Raw genomic sequence first — 22,062 nt, 5'->3', positions numbered from 1 at the left:
GAGGTTAGACTGGAATGCAGGCCTATTCTACTTGAAAATCCACTTTTGAAACCACTAACCCCACCACCCCACTACTCCTCTGCAGCTGACTGAAGACTTGGGGTGGAAGCAGTGAAGGAAATTGGGGGTGAGGGTGGGGGCATGCAGCATGCAATCTCATTTCTCTCCCTTGTCACCTACTTAGAAAAGACTGGGAGAAGGGGGTTTAAGTTCTTCTCAGATATCGCTTTTCACTGCTGCTGTCATCCCCAACTGGGATATTGGGCTGGCCAAAAAGTTCATTCGGGCTTTTCCATATGAATGAACTTTTTGGCCAACCCAATATTTCCCCACTGGAGAGAAGTCACTAAAATGTTAAGCATGCCAAAGTCTTCATGGTGATGATGGGTACAAACAGGGACCACAGAGAACAGGCTGTGTCGCATCAAGAAAACAACCAGGAAGGAAGGAAATTCTGACACGTGCTCCTATGGGTATGACCCTTGAGGACATTATGCTAAGTGAAATAAGCCAGTCACAAAAAAGACAAACACCATATGATGGCACTTATATCAGGTACCAAGAGTAGTCAAATTCATAGAGACGGAAAGCAGAATGGTGGTTGCCAGAATCTAGAGGGGAGGGAGGTGGGGAATTGTTGTTTAATGGGTACAGAGTTTCAGTTTTGCAAGATGAAAAGAGTTCTGGATATTGGTTGCACAGTAATGTGAATAATACTTAACACTACTAAACTGTGCACGCAAAAAAGGTAAATTTTACGTCATGTATTTTACAATTAAAAGAAACAAGCAAGCAAACAGACAAAGGAATACCACCAGGAATGCCTTTTCCAGTGATCATTTACAATGTTTTCTTGATGGGCACAGTATGAAGCATGACCTTCCACATTTTTAGATTTGTGGAAGTAAAAGTCCTTTTGTGGTACATCCCTGCTACTTTTCTGGAAAGCAGGAAACAGGTCTTTTCAAAAAAAAAAAAAAAGTAACATTTTATATCTGCACGTTTTATATGAATCCTCATCCTGGTTTGATCAGCTAAGAGCTCTGAACAAAGCACTTCCCCTCCCTGAGTCCCAACTTCCACATCCGTAAAAGGCAGGATTGGGTGAGATGATCTCTGAGGGCCCTTTCAATTCTCAGATTCCAATTCCTGTTTTTCCAAATGCTAACACTGTCTATGCTGTTAGGTATACTTTATTTATTATTGACATTCATCAGAACATTTTTGCAAAGTCACTAGTCACTTCTGAAATACCTACTCACTGCATTTTTCCTGAGGGATGAGTGGTGAGGGGTAGGATGCTGGGTGAGGCAGGCAGATAGGAAGCAGTAGAGTTAAAGGTGTCCTGGAAGGAGCACTGGACTGGGAGTCTGAGGCTATGAGGGTTAGTCCTGCCCTCTGCCACTTGCTGGCCAGATGAATCAGAAAGGAAGGAAGCATTTACTGGGGCCTTCTATGCATGAGACACTTTCACACATGTTATCTTATTATTTCACAAATTTTAGTTACTCACATACCACCTTCATAATTGTTTCCATATCCAAATACCATCTGTAGTATTATACATGTAATATTCTTTTTAAATTCCAAATAAATTCCTTTTTCTTTTTTCAAACTGCCTTGTTCTAAGCAGAAATGTCTATGAAAACATAGGTACGGTGTTGGTTACCTTTTTTCTAATATACATTAAAATAAATATATAACTATTAGAAAAAGAGTGTCCACATGCCAGCTAAAGTCATCCTGAGTGCCACTGGTGGCTTATGTGTGCATTTAGGGAGATGCCACATTATTCTACTTTGTATCCATTTATGGCTGCTGGACACCTGAGTCTGTGGAATTTAGTAACTCATCCAAGTTCAAACCAGCAGACCCAAAGCAATGTGATGGTTCATATTCCTCTCATCTTTAGAATGAGTATGTTCAATAAAATAGCATACAGAATATTTCCAAGAATTTTAAATTTCATGGACACTAATACTTCCAAAATTACTTCGGAGAATGGCATATGGTTAGCAAGTTTTTGTTTTGCCAAGTAAGAACTCAAAATAAAAAAGGTTTTCTCATACAAGGTAATATTAAAAAAAAAAAAAAAAGCATAGGACTTTCTACACCAAACATTTGGGACCAGGGTACTTCTCAGGACAACATAAATCACTTAAGAAGAAAACATTTATGATGCTCTGCTTACGTTTCTACATTTCTCATTCTGGTAAAAAACTCTGTCATGGACTAGCCACTGGCTGGGCTCATCACTGGTGGATGATGCAGTGGGAGGTGGCTTTGGAATCATGAAGTTCTGAGTTCAATCCTCGTTTTGTACAAATTACACGTGCAGCTTTGTGCTGCTTTAAGCTGAGCCTTAATTCTTCATCCGTAAACTGAGGCTACTCATCGTTGTGAAGATTAAATGCAGTAAGTGTATAAAATGCCTAGAACAGCCCCTAACCTGTAGTAGGAGCTCATTAAGCAGCACTTAACGACTTTCCTTTTACCACGCATTGTGTCTGACCCGGAGGGCTGCTGTAAGGATGCAATGTGACAACACATGGGAAAGTGCACTGACAATGTGTTACAGAGCTCTAATTGTTCTTTGGATCTCAGGTTGGAAGTTCCTTCCTCGGGGAAACTTTTCTTGACCCACTCAGTTGGATAAGAAGCCCCTCCCTTGGTACCATGCCACCCTGTGATCTCCACCTGTTCACTGTCACACTACATTGCTACTGCCAGGCAATTTCTCCCTCACCTTAATAGGCACACAAGAGCTCCGAGAGGGTAAGAGTGGGAAATACATGGATCTTGCTGTTGCTTCTCCACCATCTAGCATGTAGTCACTGCCAAATATAGCACTGGTGCTCTTTTAATTTGTTAAATAGACACATGAATTGATGGGAAGATTGGTGGAGGTTTTCAAACCTGTTATGGTGTACTACTTGTACACTTGATGGTCTTGACCTTTGGCTTACAGCAGCATTTCCCAATGTTTGGTCCTTCAGCAAAGTAAGATGCTCCATGAAAGACTAATTCTTTGGTCAAGTAAATTTATGAAAGTCTATATTCTAAATGCCTCCCCAACCCGGGATAGTCACAACGCAAGTTTATATATTAAAGGCTTATGCAAAGTCTCGCTATAAAGATACCCAGTTAACTTGAACGTAGCATTTTCCAAATGAATTCTTTCCAGGAATACCTTCTAATGTATGAAAGAACACCCTTTGGAAAATCCTGGCCTATAGAGAACTTGAGTAAATTTTTCTCATGGTTTCTGTCAATTCTTTGTCCTGGTTGTCCTTCCCCCAGTTAAACTGCACAGCCGGAAGCAGGAGAGACATGCATATTGGGCTGGACAAAAAGGCAACACAGACAATAGAACCTTTGAGAAAACTAAACATAGGAATGGGCTACCAGCCCAGGAACTGACCAAAAATATTTTGACAATGAGTAGAATGCCCTCATTTGTATCACACCTCAGAGGTTTCATAGTTCTACGCATGTACATCATTGCAACTGCTCTTCTTCCTCTTCCCCCTTCCTCTTTTTCTCCTCCAGCATCGGCATCACCATGGTTAAACACTATGGCACACTGTCTATGCCAGGCATTGCTGTAAGTGTACTTCTTGTAGTAACTGATGAAATGATATTACTTACTATTATATAGATCTTGAAATTGAGTCTCAGAAAGCTACTACTACTACTAGTAATAATAATAATGACAAAATTAATGATAGCCACCTCTCACTTTTGGTGAGCTTATTGTTCAAGGCAAAAGAGCTCAGAAAGGCAGATTTGGGGCTCAAATGTAAGTCTCCTGATGCCAAGTCCAGAGTTTGCTCCACCCACGAAAGATGGGTCTCTCCAACAAGATCATAGCATGCTCCCAGCTGCGGCAGGGGAGAGAGGGTTACGGCACCAGCTCGGCATTCAGATGGTGTGGTTTTTAAAGTGACTCAACATCTGTCATTAATTAGAGTTCCTGTTCCCATGGTGATGGTTTATTATTGCTAGGCTGATAAGATGGCCAATTCAAGAATACTATCTTCCTTCTTTTCCCTCTCACTCTCCAGCATAGATTTTTCTCTTTTTTTCCTCCTCTCACCTAACATCATTGATCTTTTGCAACAAGGTAGGAGGTGGTGTTCCTCAAACAGGGACACCCTGTTGGATCCCTGGAGATAACCTTTGGAATTTTTTCCGTTTTGCTTAATGCAAAGGCTCTGTCAGAACAACCTGGATTCATCTCTGACATTTATTAGCTCTCTTACCATGAACAAGTTAATTACCTTCCTTGGGCCTTATTTTCTCATCTGGAATAAGGGGTAAGAAGGCCTAAACAGCAAGGTTCTTTTGAGAATCTGATGTACCAAATAGGAAGATGCTAGCACAGAGCTTGGAACGTGGTGGATACTCAAGAAATGGTAGCAGTTGTGATAATTAAAATAATAGCAATAATAATTATTTACAAAGAGATGAGATGAGACAGATTTTGGGTTGGCAGTTGCGGTCGTTTTACTTTCATTCATTCATCAATCATTCAAATTTGTTCTTCCACTGAAACTGTTCTTTGTTCTTTAAAGCCCTTAACCCAAGATACACTATATACTTATTTGTATTTAACTGTCTCTTACACTCGACTGTAAATGTGATGAAAATTAGTACAGTGGTTATTTCACACATCAGTGTACCTGGGGGGATATTTGTTGAATGATGTACAAATATTTACCAAGCAGTCAACGTCCATCTTGGTGTTAGGCACTGGAGATACAGAAATAACTAAAGCAAGATTTTTACCCTTGAGGCATTCACATAAGGAATCTGTGAAAATTGACAAAAAATAAAGGAAATAGGGCATTCATCCCTGACTCAAAAAGGTTTTTGGATTTTTTTTGAAATAAATCCAATGACGTAAATGGAATTAAATCTTTAGTAATCTCCTAGCACAAAGCACTGATTGGGGGTGGGTGGGTGGTATGGCTATCTCAAAGCTCTCAATGCCAAGAGGGATTCAAACTGGTGGTGTTAAGCCCCAGAGTAATCGGAAATTCCGTTTGAAACATACAGTTAAAAAAGAAAGAGAAGGGGCTAGCTCGCTGACCTCCCCCCCAGGACAGTCTGACCCCCTCTGCTGGTGAAGCAAGAGGTCAGATCCTCAGATGGAAAATCAATCTCCAAGAGTGGCTGGATAGAATTCCACGACACGCGGTCTATTCCCAGCCAAGGAGGATGGGGCCCAGAGGCTTTAGCTTCCCCAGCCCACTACCTTATCAGGCCAAGCCAACAACTCCTCCAAAAGCACACGGCCTCCGACAGACGAGCAGGCGCAGGGGTCCAGCCAGGAGCCCTTGAACCCGCCTTCCTCAGTGGCTTGGATCTTCCATTTTGAAGTTATTTTGTTATTGTACAATACTATTAAGTATTCGTGTTAATTACCTTAATGTATTCCAGGTTATTTCCTCTGAAGAAATCGAGTCCAGTGCTTCTTATGTTCAGTTGAGACCCTCTAAGAGGTCATGCCGTGCCATGGGGAAAGGGAGGGCGTGACACGGTGAGCAGGAGACACGGCTCAGCTTCTATCTGTTTTGTACAGTGTGCTCCCAAATGATCCACTACTTTATAAACTGTTTGAAAACCAGAACCTAATTCTTTCAGTGTAAAGATGAGGACTCTGAGGCCCAAAGAGGTAGACCTCTTGTCCCGGGTTATATATCGAGTTGTTCAGTAATGGAACCGACACTGAGGATGGGGGAGCTCATCTTTGAAAAAGAGAGAGTAACTGAGACGCACAGGGACCGTCTGGAGTGAGTGCCAGTGTGAACAGGGAAAGCTGTTTTCAGAGACAGAGCTAAGAACTAGGTGGTCTCGGGTAGGATTTTACCTGCTGAGGGCTTTCCGTCCACATCCATCACAGCAGCACCCTTGCCTTAGTGTCTGGCTCCCTGGGTAACCAGTCTGGTTGGCCAGCTCCAGGGAGATGACAAATTCTCTGTCAATTTCACCTCCACTTCTGTACAACACACGTTTACACAGCACCTGCTACTGATTAAGGGTGAGGAATTCTGGGATCCTTCCCTGGAAGCTCACACCCAAGTGGGGTAAGCAAACATGGAAACATCTAAGGGCAGTGCTAGAGATAAGCACAGGTGGAGGTGGGGGAAGTGTAGAGGGAGGCCTGACCATGAGGAAGTGTCCCAAGGCAACTTTACAGATGGGTTCCGGTATTCTCCCAGTGAGCAGACTACAGGGTCAGAACATCAACCAAGCATATCTTACTAGGATGTGACCTTGGGAAAGTACTGAACCTCTCTGTGATTTGGCCTCCTTATCTGCAAAGATCTCCTTATCTGCAAAGCACAAGGAATATCAGGACCTCATGGGATTGTTGTGAGGACTGAGTTAATCCGCAAAGTCACATATGCGATGACTGGAGAAACTACATGAATACGCTCTGCTATCCTTTTAGGAGCCCCTTGAAGAGAGGGGTCCCAGCTCCCCACCACATCACAATATGCTGGACTCGCTAAAGCCTGCTGCTTCCCAGTCATCTAAGCACTTCCTCGAATCTCCACTTTAGGATTGTCTACAAATTTCTCCTCTGTAAACGTCTTGTCTATAGTAGTTAGTCAGCTTACTAAAATGAAGACAACTGCTATAATCCAATTATCTAAACCAGTCTGGTTTGTCAGGATCCCTCCTCATCAGAGATGCCGAGAGGTGAAACTGACATGGCCAACTTGGTAGGAATTTCAGTCTGATCATCTGCAACACACAGGCTCCTTCGGCCAAGGTGTCAGCTGAGGACAGGGGGAGGGGCAAGGGGGTAGATTGTGAGGTGGGTTGCTTGCTTCCCCTGTCTCAGTGGCCTCGTCTCAGAAAGGTGCCTCCTTCATCCTGAAATTTTCAAACCTGATATGTTACACTCTATACACAAATGCACTCTAGTGAAATAGGATAACTTTCTAGGGGCATTTAAAGAGTGTCCCCTTATATTTCAGGGAGGCTTCAAAACTGTTGGAGATAAATAATAAATCTTTGTCGTTACTCCCAGGCTGAATTAACTTACAGGCTTTTTTCTTAAGCAGGAAGCAGTATTACTATCTAAGAAGCACTTAATGTTGTTGACTTTAAGTAAATGAGAATATTAGCCTGCAACACTTTTTATAAAAAACGATAGAGTCAGGGGATGTTGGGCAAAGGATGCTCCCAAGACTCCTGATCAAACTCCTAATGATTTGTTTATAGTTGACAACCCCCATTCCCTATCACCTGTGGTCCTTATATATCGAGCTTTCTCTTCTGCTACTCCGGAACTGGGATGCTTTCCTAGGAGTTGAGTTGATGTCTTTCTGTCTGTGTTATTCCTTTGCTTTCACTAGCACCTCTATCTGAAAAGCCCACTTCCTGCTGCTTCTCTGCTCATCCTAAGTTAACATTTCCACTTCAAGCCCTACTTCTTATACAAAGCCACACTTCTCTTTCCTGCTTGTAGCTGTTACCAGGGAGCAGATTATGTAATGGCACTCTCTGGTTTCAGGTTACTTCATTTTTATTTTTCTAGCCTGTCAGCTCCTTGAAGGTGGGGAACCTGGCCTTGCTTTTCCTCTTTTTCTTTTTTAAAATTGTAAAATATTTGGCCCTCTATTACACTATCCACGACTTTGAGGTCACCAGTAGAAACAGCGTGTGCTTGGAGACACAAAAACCTGTATTCAAATTCCAGCTTGAATATTAACACCCAGTGTGACCTTGGGTAAGTTCTTTTAATTTCTGAGTCTGTTTTCTCATTTGTAAAACTGAAAACAAGAAACTTTGCACATAAACCTATTGTGAGAGTTAGGTGAGAAAGGCTAAATATTGATTCTGCAAGGAAACATCTACAAGAAGACTAGAGCAATATGAGTTATGCATGTAGCTTTCTTTCTTTCTTTTTTTTTTTTTTTGCGGTACGCAGGCCTCTCACTGTTGTGGCCTCTCCCGTTGTGGAGCACAGGCTCCGGATGCGCAGGCTCAGCGGCCATGGCTCATGGGCCTAGGCGCTCCGCGGCATGTGGGATCTTCCCGGACCGGGGCACAAACCCGTGTCCCCTGCATCGGCAGGCGGACTCTCAACCACTGTGCCACCAGGGAAGCCCCTGCATGTAGCTTTCTTATAATTTGCTTTGAGATAGGAAGAAAGCTTGGAAAACCTTGAGTAAAAGATATGTCTCAATACACATAAGCTCTGAGACATATAGACTTAAACTCTTAATGCCATTACTTAATAGCTATGTGACTTTGGGCAAATCTCTTGCCCTCTCTGAGTCTCTATTTCCTCATTTGGGTGATGAGAATAATCACATATGTAATAGAGTGATTCACTTAGAAAGGTCCAGAGTTCTGGTTCAAGAAAGAGGAGTTTCTATTGCTTTTGACTAGATACTACCTGGAACTGTGCCTGGCTCGGACTTGTAATCAAGCTGTGTCTCCTGAGACAGGTGCTAAGCTACCTGTGGCCACTGGCCTCAATGCCCGACTCAGAGTGGGCTTATTCAGAGCTGGGTATTCACTAAAGTTGCTAACGTCAATTTCTTGTCTTTTGGGTGTCACTTAGTCAAAGTGAACTGCTCTCCATGATAACCGGCCATCCTTTCTCCTGTTGGCCTAGCTCATTCCGACAGGGAGAGAGGAGGGGAAGTGGATTTGCCATAAGGACTGACTGCTCTTCATGCTTAAAAGTGACTGTATCAATCAGAGTCCAGTCGGGAGAAGCGAAACCACTCTAGGTCATTCAACAAAAAGAATTGAGCACAAGAAATTAGTTTCACTGATGACACAAGAAACCAAGAAGCCAAGCAGATGATATTGAAGGACCTCAGAGATCGGGGACGGCAAAAAGCTGCTACTCCTCTTAGGGATCAAGAGATGATGGGAGGTAGTGGTGTGGCCAGAGCCAGGGCCTGGCCATGTCAGGCTGGAGCTGAAACCAAAGCAGGGCTGAGTGGTCAGCCCTGGGACCTGAAGGGAAAGGCTGGGAGCTGGAATCACACAGGAGATGCAGTTGCTGCTGCAGTGAAAGAGAGAAGTGACCTGACTTCTCCCAGCTTGCTTCCTGCACGTCCATCTTCCATCAGCATCTCCCACTGGCCAAATCTACTCAGTGGCCAGTTTCCAGAGAGCCTGGGAAATGTAATACACAGCAGGGCAGGTGTGAATAAGCTATCTGAGAGCAAGCAGGCAAATGAGTGGCCCAGCCATCTCAATAATATACATAAAGCGCTAGAACAACGTGTGATTTACAGTCAGCTAATAATGATAGGTATCATAAATATTGCTCTAATTTTGTATAACTCACTGAAAGTTTATTCACACCAGTAACTGTGAATACTCTCTACATATTATCTCATTTAATCTTCACAACAATCTTATGAGGCAGGCACTCTTAACAGTCTCATTGTTACAGTGAGAAAACCAGCTTAGAGAGGTCAAGGGACTGACCTAATGTACAGCTTTAGCATCTGAACTCAGGATTGGAGCCCAGATTTATGTGACATCTGAGTCTGTGCTCTTAACTATGGTCCTATTTATTGCTTATAATATGAATCATACTGCTAACAGTAAAAGGGAGGGTACTAGATAAGCTGAACATGAAACTTCTCATAATAACTGGGAGGATATTTTGAAGACCTACATTTCCAGGACTGAAAGCCTAGACCACTCTGGGAACATTCAATTTGCCCTTAAAAAAAGTAGAGATTAAGAAAAAAATACATCACTTAATGCAGTTTATAAAAGTCCATGGCTTTCCCTCTTGAAGGCAACAGTGTATTTTTGCTAAGAGGATGCCAAGTTCGGTGGCCTCTGAAGGCTTGCTGTTTACTGACATTTGATAGGCTTCGACATCTGTTGCCCTTCTTGATTGATGGGTGCTTCATTTTAGCACTTCCCTGATGCCAGGCTGGTAAAAAGCTTTAGTACTGAGGTCCTCTAAGACACTCCTAGGTCAGTGACGAAGCTCTGTTTATGAAGCTGCCTGAGGGAAGGAATATTCAGGGAAGAGTGGTGAGGCACATGCCATCCATCCACCATGCTGGGTATTCTCAGTTCTACCCCTGGGGCAGGTGACAGCTCCAGAAAGTTATAAGTCCGGGGAATTCTTGACCTCAAGTCAAGTTTCAATGTCCTGCTCCAGACCTTTAGCAAGGTAGTATAGGATGAATTCTTCTGCTTCTTCTGTAAAGTTCCATGGAATGATTTCTTTGTTTGTTTTTAAAGGAATGGCAATTTTAGAATTTGGTACCAGGGAAAATGTGGTCTCTTTTGGAAAACTGGTATACTTCCTTGACTCTGTGGACACTATATGATGTGACATATTTCCAGTTTTGTGTTGGCTGCTAGGAAGCTCAAAGTAATCCCCTTATTTATGGGTCAGAGACCCATAGGCCAAATCTGTCCCACACATCTGCTTGGTCTGACACTCACCAATGCAGGGTTAAAACAATTTGAATTTCAATGTCCTTAGGCAGAGTATACATTCTCCAATCTGGTAGAGAATGAAATCATCTTGTTCTCTGCTTGTTTACATGGCCTACCTGGTATGGCCTGCAGGCATATATATATTTGAGGAACCCCTAGTCTACGTAGTTGGTATATTATCTTCCTACATAGTTTCTAACTTATGAGTTTTATTTTGCTTAGTTTTATTCTGCTTAGTCATTTATTATAAGCTTCCTCAAATCCTTTATGGAAGAGGAGTATGAATGATAAAAAAAATAAACAAATTGTTTTCTTCCCTAAGCAAAACAGTCAAGTTCAGTGCAGGCAGCTGCATCCCCACTGCATCCAAGGACTGGTCATTCCTGGTGAGTCACTCTGGCCTGCCCCACCTGCCCCACCTGTTAGAGGGTAGGCTCAACCCTATCATTCCTTTAAACAGGAGAAAGGATTTCTTCCTCATTAGCAACTGAGGGGCCTGGACATAATCAAGTGACCTCTGCCCTATTTCTAGCATATAATATGTAAAGCCAGCTCTAGGTGCCCTCTGAGACACTGGGCAGCAGGGGCTATACAGAGAGTGGGGCCTAGAGCCAGACCAGCTAAATTGCAGCCCTCCTCCCCCCACTAGCCATCCATGTGACCTCAGGTCAGCTTATCAGTCTTGATGCCTCAAATTCCTGCATTATAAAGTGGGACAATGCTACCACCTACTTTACTGGTTTTTGGGTACGGATCAAATTAATACAGGAAATATTAATAATAGTACTTTTCTGCATGCCAGGCATTGTGCTAACTGTGCTTTCATGCATAGAATATTTGCAGTAACTCAGTGGGGTCAGTTAATACGGAACTGAGGATCAGAGAAACTAAGCACCTTGCCCAGCCAGGCTGGTTCACAGAGCTAGCAAGCCAAGGAGATGCCATCACCTTGAGTGTAGCAAGGTGACTTAGTGGGCTACTTTCTTTGGCCTCATTTGATTTCCTCTTATCCCGTCCACAACAGATTCAGCTCATTTACCCTCTTCCACCCCCAAGACTTGGCAGGCAGTTGCCATAACACGACTGAGCTCCAGCAGTTATTACTAATATTTATTGTGTTGAGTTGAAATGGAGAGAGATTTGTGCAGGACTGAGGCACATGCTCCTTCCTCTGCTTTCACAGAAGGTATTCTACTGCAAAGATTAAGAGCCAGCCAGGTTCACATGCCTCTCCACACAGAGTTCCAGCTCTATCACCAACTAATCCTATATGGCCCGGTTCAAATGTTGCCTTCTCAGAAGCACCTTTCTATTTATAGCCCTAAGACAATGGAAGACACTCCTTCCTTGGTGCTCCATTATCCACTGTATAGCAACTGTAGTTAAACAAATAAGAGCCAACATTAAATAGACACTATTCTACTCTACATGTACTAACGTGTTTACCTCTTACAACATGAATTGTGAGAAAATATACCTATGATGCAGATATTACTGTTATGTTTTACTAATGAGGGCTCTGAGGCACAGAGAAATTAAGTAACTCACTTAAGGTAAGCGGTAGAGCCATGATTTGAGCCCAAGCCAAGGCGCTGTGTCTTTGTCATTACATTTAGTGTTGACTTTTTCATAACTGTATCTGTCTGTGTCTACCTCCTCCCCACCAGACTGGAACTCCATGGGCCCCAAGATGGGTTTAAATCTTCTTTGTCCTGCTACCATCTAGGACTGTCTCTGTCATGTGGCAGCCTCTTGCTGATGAGCCTTGGCTCAAAATAATATTCAATAGGGAGACTCATCACCTAGTTGAATCAAGGCCAAGACACATGCCTTTTCCAGATGTAGCCCACTGTCATCTGTCAGCCCAGCTACCACAGCCCACCCTATCTCCAGCTGCAGAGGAGAGCAGAAAATGCATCCTGACATCACAGGAAGGACCCAAGTAAAAGGTGCATTGATGGGGACAAAAACAAGCCAGCAGAGTGATTAATTTGGCCTCCCCTTCAATATTATGTTTACACAAGTTGATTATATAGCACTTAATTACTAATTTGCACTGCTTAAACCAAGAGTGTTTTTAATTTTTAATGAGCTAAGGGAAGAAGATGCCTTTACTTAGTAAGGAGCAGCTATTTTATTTCCTTCTCTTGTTTTGCCCAGCCAATTAATAACATTTCTAAGGAAATGTATCCCTCTCATGAATTCTTTCTCCCCATCTTCTTCCTGACCTCCCAGATTTAAAAAGAGATAGAAACAGACAAGAGCCACTTAGAAACAAACTGACTTCACCTTCTGATCTGGCTGGCTAGGCTGGGAAGGGCCTTGTAAAGCAGAGTAACATGGGACCCATAAATGGTGCTGTCTGATTTTTTGGGAGTTGGGGTGTGTCTATTCTCAGAAACCATGACTTGGTTGTTGTTACCAAGAGCAGAGAACACAGCCATAGGTCTCCAAACAAGGCAATCCCCCTAGAACCCTGCACTGTTTCCTGGGTATTAATGTCAGATAATTTTAAGCATGGCCCTAGGGCAGCCTATACAAAAAACACAGGTTTTGGAGTCAGCTCTGGATTTGATCGCCAGCTCTGCTACTTGTTAGATGATGGATCTGTTATTTAAACTTTCTGAGCCTCAGTTTCCTATCTGTAATGGTGAGGTGAATAACCTACCTTGCAAGAATCAAATGGCATCTCAAGTACCTTAGCACAGTGCCCAGCTCAGAAGAGGCACAGTTTTCTTGTCTTTAGCAGAAGGGAAGGCAGAAAAAGCAAAGCAGGGATAAGTGGGTCCCTTTTGCGCACCCTAGCCTGTCATCTGCAGAGCTGACAGATCTGATCAGTGTTACTCAAAGGGCCCGTCCATAATGACATAAGGAGTTTGCTCCAGAAAGTAAACAAACACCCTGATTCTCTCACTGAGAACATCTTGTTAGGAACAAAATGTTGCAATTGATTTACATTCTGATGCAAGTCTCTTATCTCATTGCAAATCTGTAACAAACCATTCACAGCTTGGCCTCTGGTCGCAGACAGACCTGCACAGCCCAGTCTGGATGACTATGGAGGACAGCTGCATTCGCTCCTAAAGTCCCCCTCCCACTCTTCTCTGGGCTGAGCCAGGCTCACTTGTACGGACTATATCAATGAGCTCTCTTGCCCTCTGACTTTGACTCCAGCCAATGGGGAGCCCGACAGTAAGTCAGAGAGCGGGAGGAAGATGGGGTCAATAACCCAGCTCTTCACTTCCAGGGTCACTGGCAAGACAGCTGACTCGGTCGCCTCCACACAGCCCTCTGTTCTGGGGTTCAGGGGTTCTAGTAACTGTGCTCCCCCTTCACCTCTTAAGGTCCAGCTGTTACAAACCCCAGTATACTATATCCTCCCTTGTGATTTCTCCAGGGCCGGTCCCCAGTCTGTAAATAGTCCCTCTACTGAACTCTCTAAAACTATCCTAATTTGAAAGTAACTTTTGTGGGGAACTTGACTAACACAGGGACATTTTAATGTACATTCAAATTCTAGTTGTCTACAAAAACAGACTCACAGACACAGAGAACAGATTTGTGGTTGCCAAGGGGGAGGGGGGGGTGGGGGAGGGATGGAGTGGGAGTTTGGGGTTAGCAGATGCAAACTAGTATAGGATGGATAAACAACAAGGTCCTACTGCATAGCACAGGGAACTATACTCAATATCCTGTGATAAACCATAATGGAAAAGCATACGAAAAGGAATATATATGTGTAACTGAGTCACTTTGCTGCACAGCAGAAATTAACACAACATTGTAAATCAACTATACTTCCATAAAATAAATTTTAAAAATTCTAGTTGTCTATTACTGGTACTAGTTTTTTAAAATAATGGCAATCACACTCAGCCCCAGAGGAGTCCACTTCCATGTATGACCAAGTTGAACAATTCTCAGCTTTGAAATCCTAGGCTAGGCCTTGGATTCTGGCTCCATCCCTTTCTAGCCATGGGCTTTGGTAAGTCACTTAAACCCTCCTACCCTGTTTCTTCATTTGTAAAATTATGATGATAATAGTATAGGAAATTTCCTTATGTATAACTTTTAACATGGTACTAAATTTTTAAATGTTCAAATTTCTTTGATATGCGTGTGATGAAAGACATGCCATCCAACTTTCTACACACATGGTACTTTATGGTTCATTGCAGCGTATCAAACACCTCCAATAAGCAACTGTAACAATGGTATTTCTTCTTTTGCATACTTCTTGATCATTTGCCTCAATGATGGAACCAAAAGTCTTTCATATACTTCATAAGACCTCTAAACATTCCATGACTCTGAATCAAACTTTGTCCAGTGGTATGTGGTATGTATGTGTATATGACTGTGTGTGTGTGTAGTCATTTTTCAGAACTTTTTCCCAATTACAGACAATTCCTGATTTAACTAAAGGTCTTGTCTTCCCTCATCTCTTATTTGGTTCCATACCCTAATTTACTGTGTTGAATATTAAAGTTATACAGCATGGATAATCTATTCATGACATCCTAGAGTAAAGGGAGAAAAAAAAAAGTCCTACCTATTCATTTCTGATTTATTCCAACAAAGACATTTATTATAAAAAGGAAAAGCATAAATGATCATTAGAATGAGGAATTAAGTACTTACAGGCGTTCATTTCTACTAAATAATCTAACGTATTTTTTCAGGTTTGCACCAGTATAAAATGTTGTCTTGAACAAAATGAAGTCAAAGAGGTAGGTAAACTTTATTTTAGAAATACAGTTCAGAAACCCTTCTAAGTTTCTAAAGTACTCAGTAGATGTTTGGTCACTGTTTTCTTTTATAAAAGCCCAAGTCTTAAGTTCCTGAGTAAAAACTGCAAGGGGAGGGAGATATTTGGAAAAAATATTTGTTAGTCTAAATCTCTGTGTTAATAACAATACTATAAAAAGTGTCATTTAATTAAAGTTCTTAATTAAAGTGCTTTTTAATATATATCTGTATAAAAAGTAAATGGACAGATTATGATTAAATACAAATAAATAAAACAAAACACTACTGGGAGTATGGTATGAAGCCTTCTCCAGGTAAAGGAATTAGAAAATTTCCAAACCAAAGGGGGTACATTTCTTCTTTTTATTTCTACGTCCCATACTCAACCAAGCAGTGAGGCTAAACATGTGCTGCTGATATGTTCTAGAAACCATACTGCCCTGGAGAAGCGCAGCTAAAGTGCTATACTGGAATCTACACTTTTTCCAAGCAACAGATATATATTTACTGGAATATAAAGAACATGGTTTGATGGAACAAAAAGAGCATGGACTTTGTATCAAGCAAAGTTATATGACCTCACCATGCCTCACTGTCCTCATCTGCACAGTGGGGACTGTTAACATCCACTAGTTGATGCAAGGATTCTATGAATGACAAAGGATGGAAAGTAACAGGCCCTGTTCCAGGATCACCCTGTAAGGAACAGGAGAGTCCAATGTCATATATCCTACAAACAAATAATTTCCTAAAAATAGAATTCTAATTTTGCACTAATTTTTGACTTTTATGTCCATGGTGCCATTCTGCCAATTGGATTGGAACAAGGAGATGTATAATTAATCAGAACCTGAATTTGTTGTTGGTTTTTTTTGTTTTTTTTTTTTTGAGTGGGAGCAATTCTCAAAAAGATAAGAATGTACTGTTAACCAGGTATGGCAGTAAGTATAAAGAATGTTAGGACCAGCATCACATTCTTAATTTAACCCTTCTTTAAACTATTAATTACCATTTCAGGCTTTCTGTTGATTTTCTATGAGGCACTCACATATGGGACAGGATACAGAAAATCCAATCAGAAACCTGAATCCATTTAATTAGAAACCAGAATCTCATATCTCCTGAAACACATGCTTAAGCAGCAAAGGGCAAAAGGTTACTAAAAAAACTGACAGTATCCGGACCATATGTGAAATAAATAGGATTTTAAGAGACCTGGGAATGAAAGCCAAATGAAACTAAAATTCACAGCAAAAGATGCCTTATACACAAGGAAAGTGAGCCCTGAATTTTCACACACTATTGGCAGGAGTATAAAGTGCTAATATATATCAAAATCCTAAAAGTTAGGCAAACTTTTTGACCAAACAACTATACCTCCATAATTTAATTTGTGTAAATAAATTAGGGTATGGGCAAACATTTAGATACAGAGACGTTAGTTGCAGCATTCTTTAAAACAATGGAGACAACCTAAGTATTCAAAACTAGAGGACTGGGGAAATAAGTCATGGTATATAGCAGGGGTCTCCAACCCCCGGGGCCTCGGACCACTACTGGTCCGCAGCCTGTCAGGAACCGGGCCGCACAGCAGGCGGTGAGCAGCGGGCAAGGGATCGAAGCTTCATCTGCCGCTCCCCATCGCTGGAATTACCGCCTGAACCATTCCCCACCCACCCCCATCTATGGAAGAATTTTCTTCCACGAAAGCGGTCCTTGGTGCCAAAAAGGTTGGGGACCGCTGGTCTACTATGGGGCAGAAAATTGTACAGCCTACAAACATGATAAATAAAGATGTTTACTATGTATTTTTGGGTGGGGGAAAAAAGGCTACAAAACAATATGCATTGTATGAACACAGTTTTGTAATTTAGAAAAGTATAAAATAATTTAAAAGTATGTACAAAAAGATTACAAAGATAGAAGCCAGAATCTAATATAGTGGTTGTTTTAGGGTAGTAATATCAGTGTTTTCATATTTTTCTTTCAGCTTAACTGAATTTTCTTATTTTTTCCCAATGAACATGAATTAGTAGTTGTATTCCAGAAAAAGGAAGGAAACCCAACAAATTAAGATTGAATGTGCCAAGAAATGGCATGGTTTCATATTTCTGAACATCTATTATATATCAGTCTTTCCAAACCTCCAGAAAGCAAGATCATGGTAATCAACTTTACTTCGCAAAACGTAAAACTGGTATTTATGGTGACAGGAAGCCAAACAGGACTAAAAAACACAGAAAGTTGACTCTCACAAAATAAAACAGAATGGAGACGTATTGTATAGCATAAAAAAATAACAGGCTTTGAAGCACATAATAGGTGATGAATATAAACTGGCTCTACATGAAGTAAATTTCATGAAAAAGAACAGAAGGAGAGGCTTCGGCTAAGCAGTGAGGATGTTTGCAAGGACTGACCTTGAGGGTAGACCACTGCGGTCAGCGCGGATAGTTTATCCTGTGGGCACACATTACAGAAAGGGTGAGTAATCACCGCTCTCCACTGGCCACTTAGATGCATTGGTCTGCGAGACACAGGAGTCTGTCTGGAACGTGACAGGGAAAGTTGATGGTGGGAACGCACGGAGTCAATGGTTTACAGAGGCGGCAACCCTCACACCATGGGAGGAAAAAAGGTTTTGATTAATTGGTTGATTCCAAGGGCTTATTTTCTTTACTCTGGTACTACCATTAAAATGATGGCTGAATTCATTTTGATCTCTTGTCACTGTCTCCTTCCGCTGATTTTTGCTTCAGATGCTTCCTCTACTGCTTTTTTTTGGGGGGAAGGGTGGGTGTCAAGATAAATATCAATAGCACAGTTAGAATTAAAGCTTATTTTATATACATAGTCTTGAGGGGAAAAAAACTTTCTTTTAAGATAAGACATTACAGGAAGCTAATGACATCTGCAGAGGGGCTGAAGGAAGCAGAAAGTGGAAAGCCATTTTGTATTTCTGCCTCTTTGCCATTGGATTGAATTTTCTCTCACGGCATCTTGAAACCACTTTCTTGTTTTATGTGTCCTTTGCATTTCTTAGGACCTCTCTATTGTCTCTGCTTAGGAAGTGTAAGCATGTTGATAGTTCATAAAGTGATTTTTTTCCAGTGTGTTAATTTCCCAGGGCCTGGGAGCCTAGAGAATTGTTATGGGATGCTCCCAACTTCTAATTATCATTATTTGCTTTCCAGGATATTCAGAATTTGAGAGGATCACTTTGGAGCACACTGATGGCCAGAGGAGCGATGGGTGACATTCTAGAGATGGGGGAGTGGTCAGGTGGAAAGGCCACAGATGCCAAGACTGCCTGGATAACTCTAAGGAGGGAGGAAGACTTCCTTCCTTGCATCTCCTCCCACTTACTCAATAGCTGAACTTTTACCATGAAAATGGCATCTCTGTGATTTGATTCCTTTTTATTAAGCTGCAGATACAAAGACAACTGTGACATGATACTTGTCACACTGTCTAGTGGAAGAATAGTTCTGAAAACTACTAAAAGGAGAACACCATTTCTGGAGAGGGACAATTATTTAAGATATTATTAGTCATTCTATTCTTTAATGCAGATGGATGGCTATAACTACCCTTTGTGAGATCCTAATTTGGAAAGGGAATAGCAGGAAGACTTTAGTTGTCTAAAGGAAGGGAGGGTAGGAAAGGGCAGAGGAAGAGAGGGAGAGAGAGACTCTGAGGATGAGAATATGAATGGATAAATGAACAAGGGGTGGAAGCAGGAACTGTCAGCAGGCTTCAAAATTTGGAATAGCAATGGACCTTGTACTTGACCAATCTCTCCCATTAATACCCCCATCAGAAAATTCCATCCACTATCCTTTTCCCTCCAGCTGATAAACTTTCCCCAGAATTAAAATATATAGAAGTTTGCAATAGCTGTAAGTAAAATCCACAATTCTAAGTCCTTCTGATCTGTTGGTACCGTCAAAGGAAGGTATAGCGCTCTACCCCTGGCTGAAGTCATCCATTCATGGGCCTAGGAAATTGGGAAACCCTGTCTCCCTGGGCACATAGGACTCTTCCCTAGGTCTGCAGCCTGGGTCTTCTGGAGTCTTCTTAGCCTTTCCTTCATCTGAAGGAGACGACCCCAGCTGAGTCTACCAAAGTCTGCCCATCTAGATAAGAAGTGAAATTCTTTATCCAACGACCAGATGTGTGGTCTATGAGAAGACAAAACATCTGGCCTGCTGGAATCATTGAGTTGCTTGCAAGCTCTGCTCAGCTTTCTTATAGGAAGGAGTGGCAGGCACCCTGAAGATCAAGCTAGGATCTTTGAGGTTCAAAGAAAAAACCATGTTGAAGTTCAGATTGAAAAATATGAATCACAGGGAGGAAGTAATTCTTTTTCACTTCAACTTGCCAGAATCCTGAGCTGGTCTCCAGGCCTGGGGCACATAGGTTGGCACCTCTTCTTTAGAGAGGGGTGAATGAAGCCAAGTTGACATGCATTTACATTTCCAAACATAATCATTATTACAATGTTGACAATTATACCTGGGCTTCACAGAGGTCATTGAATCTTTCAAAGGCTCTATCTCAGCAGTTCTACAGGAATGGCAATTCTTATTTAAACATCTTTTAAAAGGAAATAAAACAAACAAATGAAACAAGCACCTGGAGAGGCCAAGTGACATTGTTTGAGGATGTACAACAACCATGCACAGAGGTTAAGACCACATGGATTCCCTCAGGTATGTGATGACAGGTAAGATTCAGGTCTCTGGCACCTGGGGGCTTTCTTTACTAGATTACAGTGTCTCCTAAAAATAGTCAGGAGAGGCACATAATTCCTCGGGTTGAATAGGAGACATGAACTTATCTTTACGATTTTGTGGGCCTTGCAGCTGCTACTCAAGTCAACAATTCCAATTTTTGATCTACCATATCTTAGATACTCTTCCAGAATATTAAAGGGAAATATTATGTAGTGAAGAAGATGTCAGTGTGGGATGAAGCTCAGTTTCCACTTAGGAGAAGATGTGAGTGGAAACTTCTCAGAGCTAGAAACTCCAGATTTGACTAAGATGTCAATGAGGTGCCACAAGGCGTGGTATGAAGTATCTGATAAAGCAGCCAGATCTGGTCACACTACTCTGTTTCAGCGGCAGACTGTCTCCTGATTTGTGACCAGTGACATTTCTTTTCAGAAAATTCACCTTTGAACATTTAAGAAACCAAATATTTTTTTTCAAGAAAAAAGAAAAAAAATTAGACTAAAGTAGAAAAAGAATGAAAATCAACAGAGGATATAATCCAGAGAGACCTTGATTTCAATTCTGCTTCTGCCCCTTATTAACTGTAGCCTTGGGCAAACTTCGTAAAAACTCTCTGAGCCTGGGTTTCCTCATATGTAACACAGGAGTAAAAAGCCTTATTCCCGCAGGCAGGGAGACTGTCAAGATGCAATGAGGTGTCTTCATCTGCTTGGGCTGCCATAACAAAATATCACAGATCGGGTGTTTAAACAATAGAAATTCATTTTCTCACAGTTCTGGAGGCACTAAGATCAAGGTGCCAGCATGGCTGAGCTCTGGTGAGGGCTCCCTTCCCAGCTTGCAGATGGCCACCTTTTTGCCATGTCCTCACATGGCGGAGAAAAAGCAAGCTCTGGTGTCTCATCGCATCAGGGCACTAATCTCACCATAAAGGTCCCACCCTCATTTCCTCATCTAATCGAAATCACCTCCCAAAGGCCACATCTCCAAATACCATCACACTGTGGGGTTAGGGATTCAAATTTGAATTTTGAGGGGACAGAAACTTCCAGTCCATAATATGCATTAACCTAGGCAGGGCCTTAGTAAGCATCTCTACTGTTTTGTTTTGGCAATTATGCTTTGTCCCAGGAAGTGCAAGTCACCTAGTTATGAGAACATCTTCATAAATCAACACATTAAAATAATAACTGACAAGTCACTGACATTTCAACAATAAATAAACATCTCCATGTGATGTTTCTGAGACAGCACCAGAAAATCCAGAAAAAAGTTGGAAACTCAACTCTACCATCTTTGTTTAAAAACTCCAGTTAAGATCCACAAGCATTCATGAGTGGGTTCAATTCTTTGGAAGGGATATTTCACAAGCATCAGTTTGAGAGGCTTGGATAGGGTGCCGTGCACCACACTTCCCAAAATGTGGCACAAAGAGCACAGATATTGGTATCAGACTCTTGCATGTGACCACTTCCAATAGTGTACGCTTGAGTTCCGTAATCTTTCTGGATCTCTGTTGCCTGTGTGGGTTGTGAGAGGTAGCAGGAAGGTTATATGAAAAGCACCTAGCATAGTTCTTGGTACGTAAGAGGGTCACAATAAATAAAGCTCTTATTACTGGGCTACTGGTGGAAAACCTGGCTTCTAGTCCTGACTTTGAGACCGTGGGCAAGTCACTTAAGCTCTCTGGTGCTCAGCTGAACAAATATTTCTTCAACTTTCAGTTACAACTTGGGAGCCAGACTTCTTGGTTCTGGCATTTACTAGCTGCTTCAACGTAAGCCAAGTTATTTAACTTCTTTTTGCCTCAGGTTCTTCAACTATAAAATGGGAATAATAGAGCTGTTGTGGGACTGAACATACATTCCTGGTCCAGAGAAAGAACTCATAATGTGCTCCTGATTATTATTACAGATAAAGAAATGGAGTGGAGAGCAGAACGGTCAGGTTACAGAACTAGTTGGAAGTCAAGTGAGGGTTGACTTCAGAGCTTCTGCCTTCAGCCTTAAACTATACTGCTTCTCTACCTTTTTGTAAACCTACTGTTAATCCTATTATTTTACCACTCAAAGTCTCTCCATAAAACCCACATGTGAAATGTCTTTTTCAATTCAGTGGCAGGAAAAGCTTT

General features: G+C 41.8%; 1 protein-coding gene across 1 annotated transcript in view; it reads right to left on the bottom strand.

Moving 5' to 3' along the window:
- FGGY (FGGY carbohydrate kinase domain containing) overlaps positions 1 to 22,062 on the bottom strand; it is a 424,082-nt gene that overhangs the window by 59,484 nt on the left and 342,536 nt on the right. The window lies entirely within an intron of this gene.

Source organism: Hyperoodon ampullatus (assembly GCF_949752795.1).
Source record: "Hyperoodon ampullatus genome assembly, chromosome: 2".
Taxonomy (NCBI): Eukaryota; Metazoa; Chordata; class Mammalia; order Artiodactyla; family Ziphiidae; genus Hyperoodon; species Hyperoodon ampullatus.
Note: the sequence above shows the minus strand (reverse complement) of the source record. Positions and strands in the feature narration are given on the sequence as shown.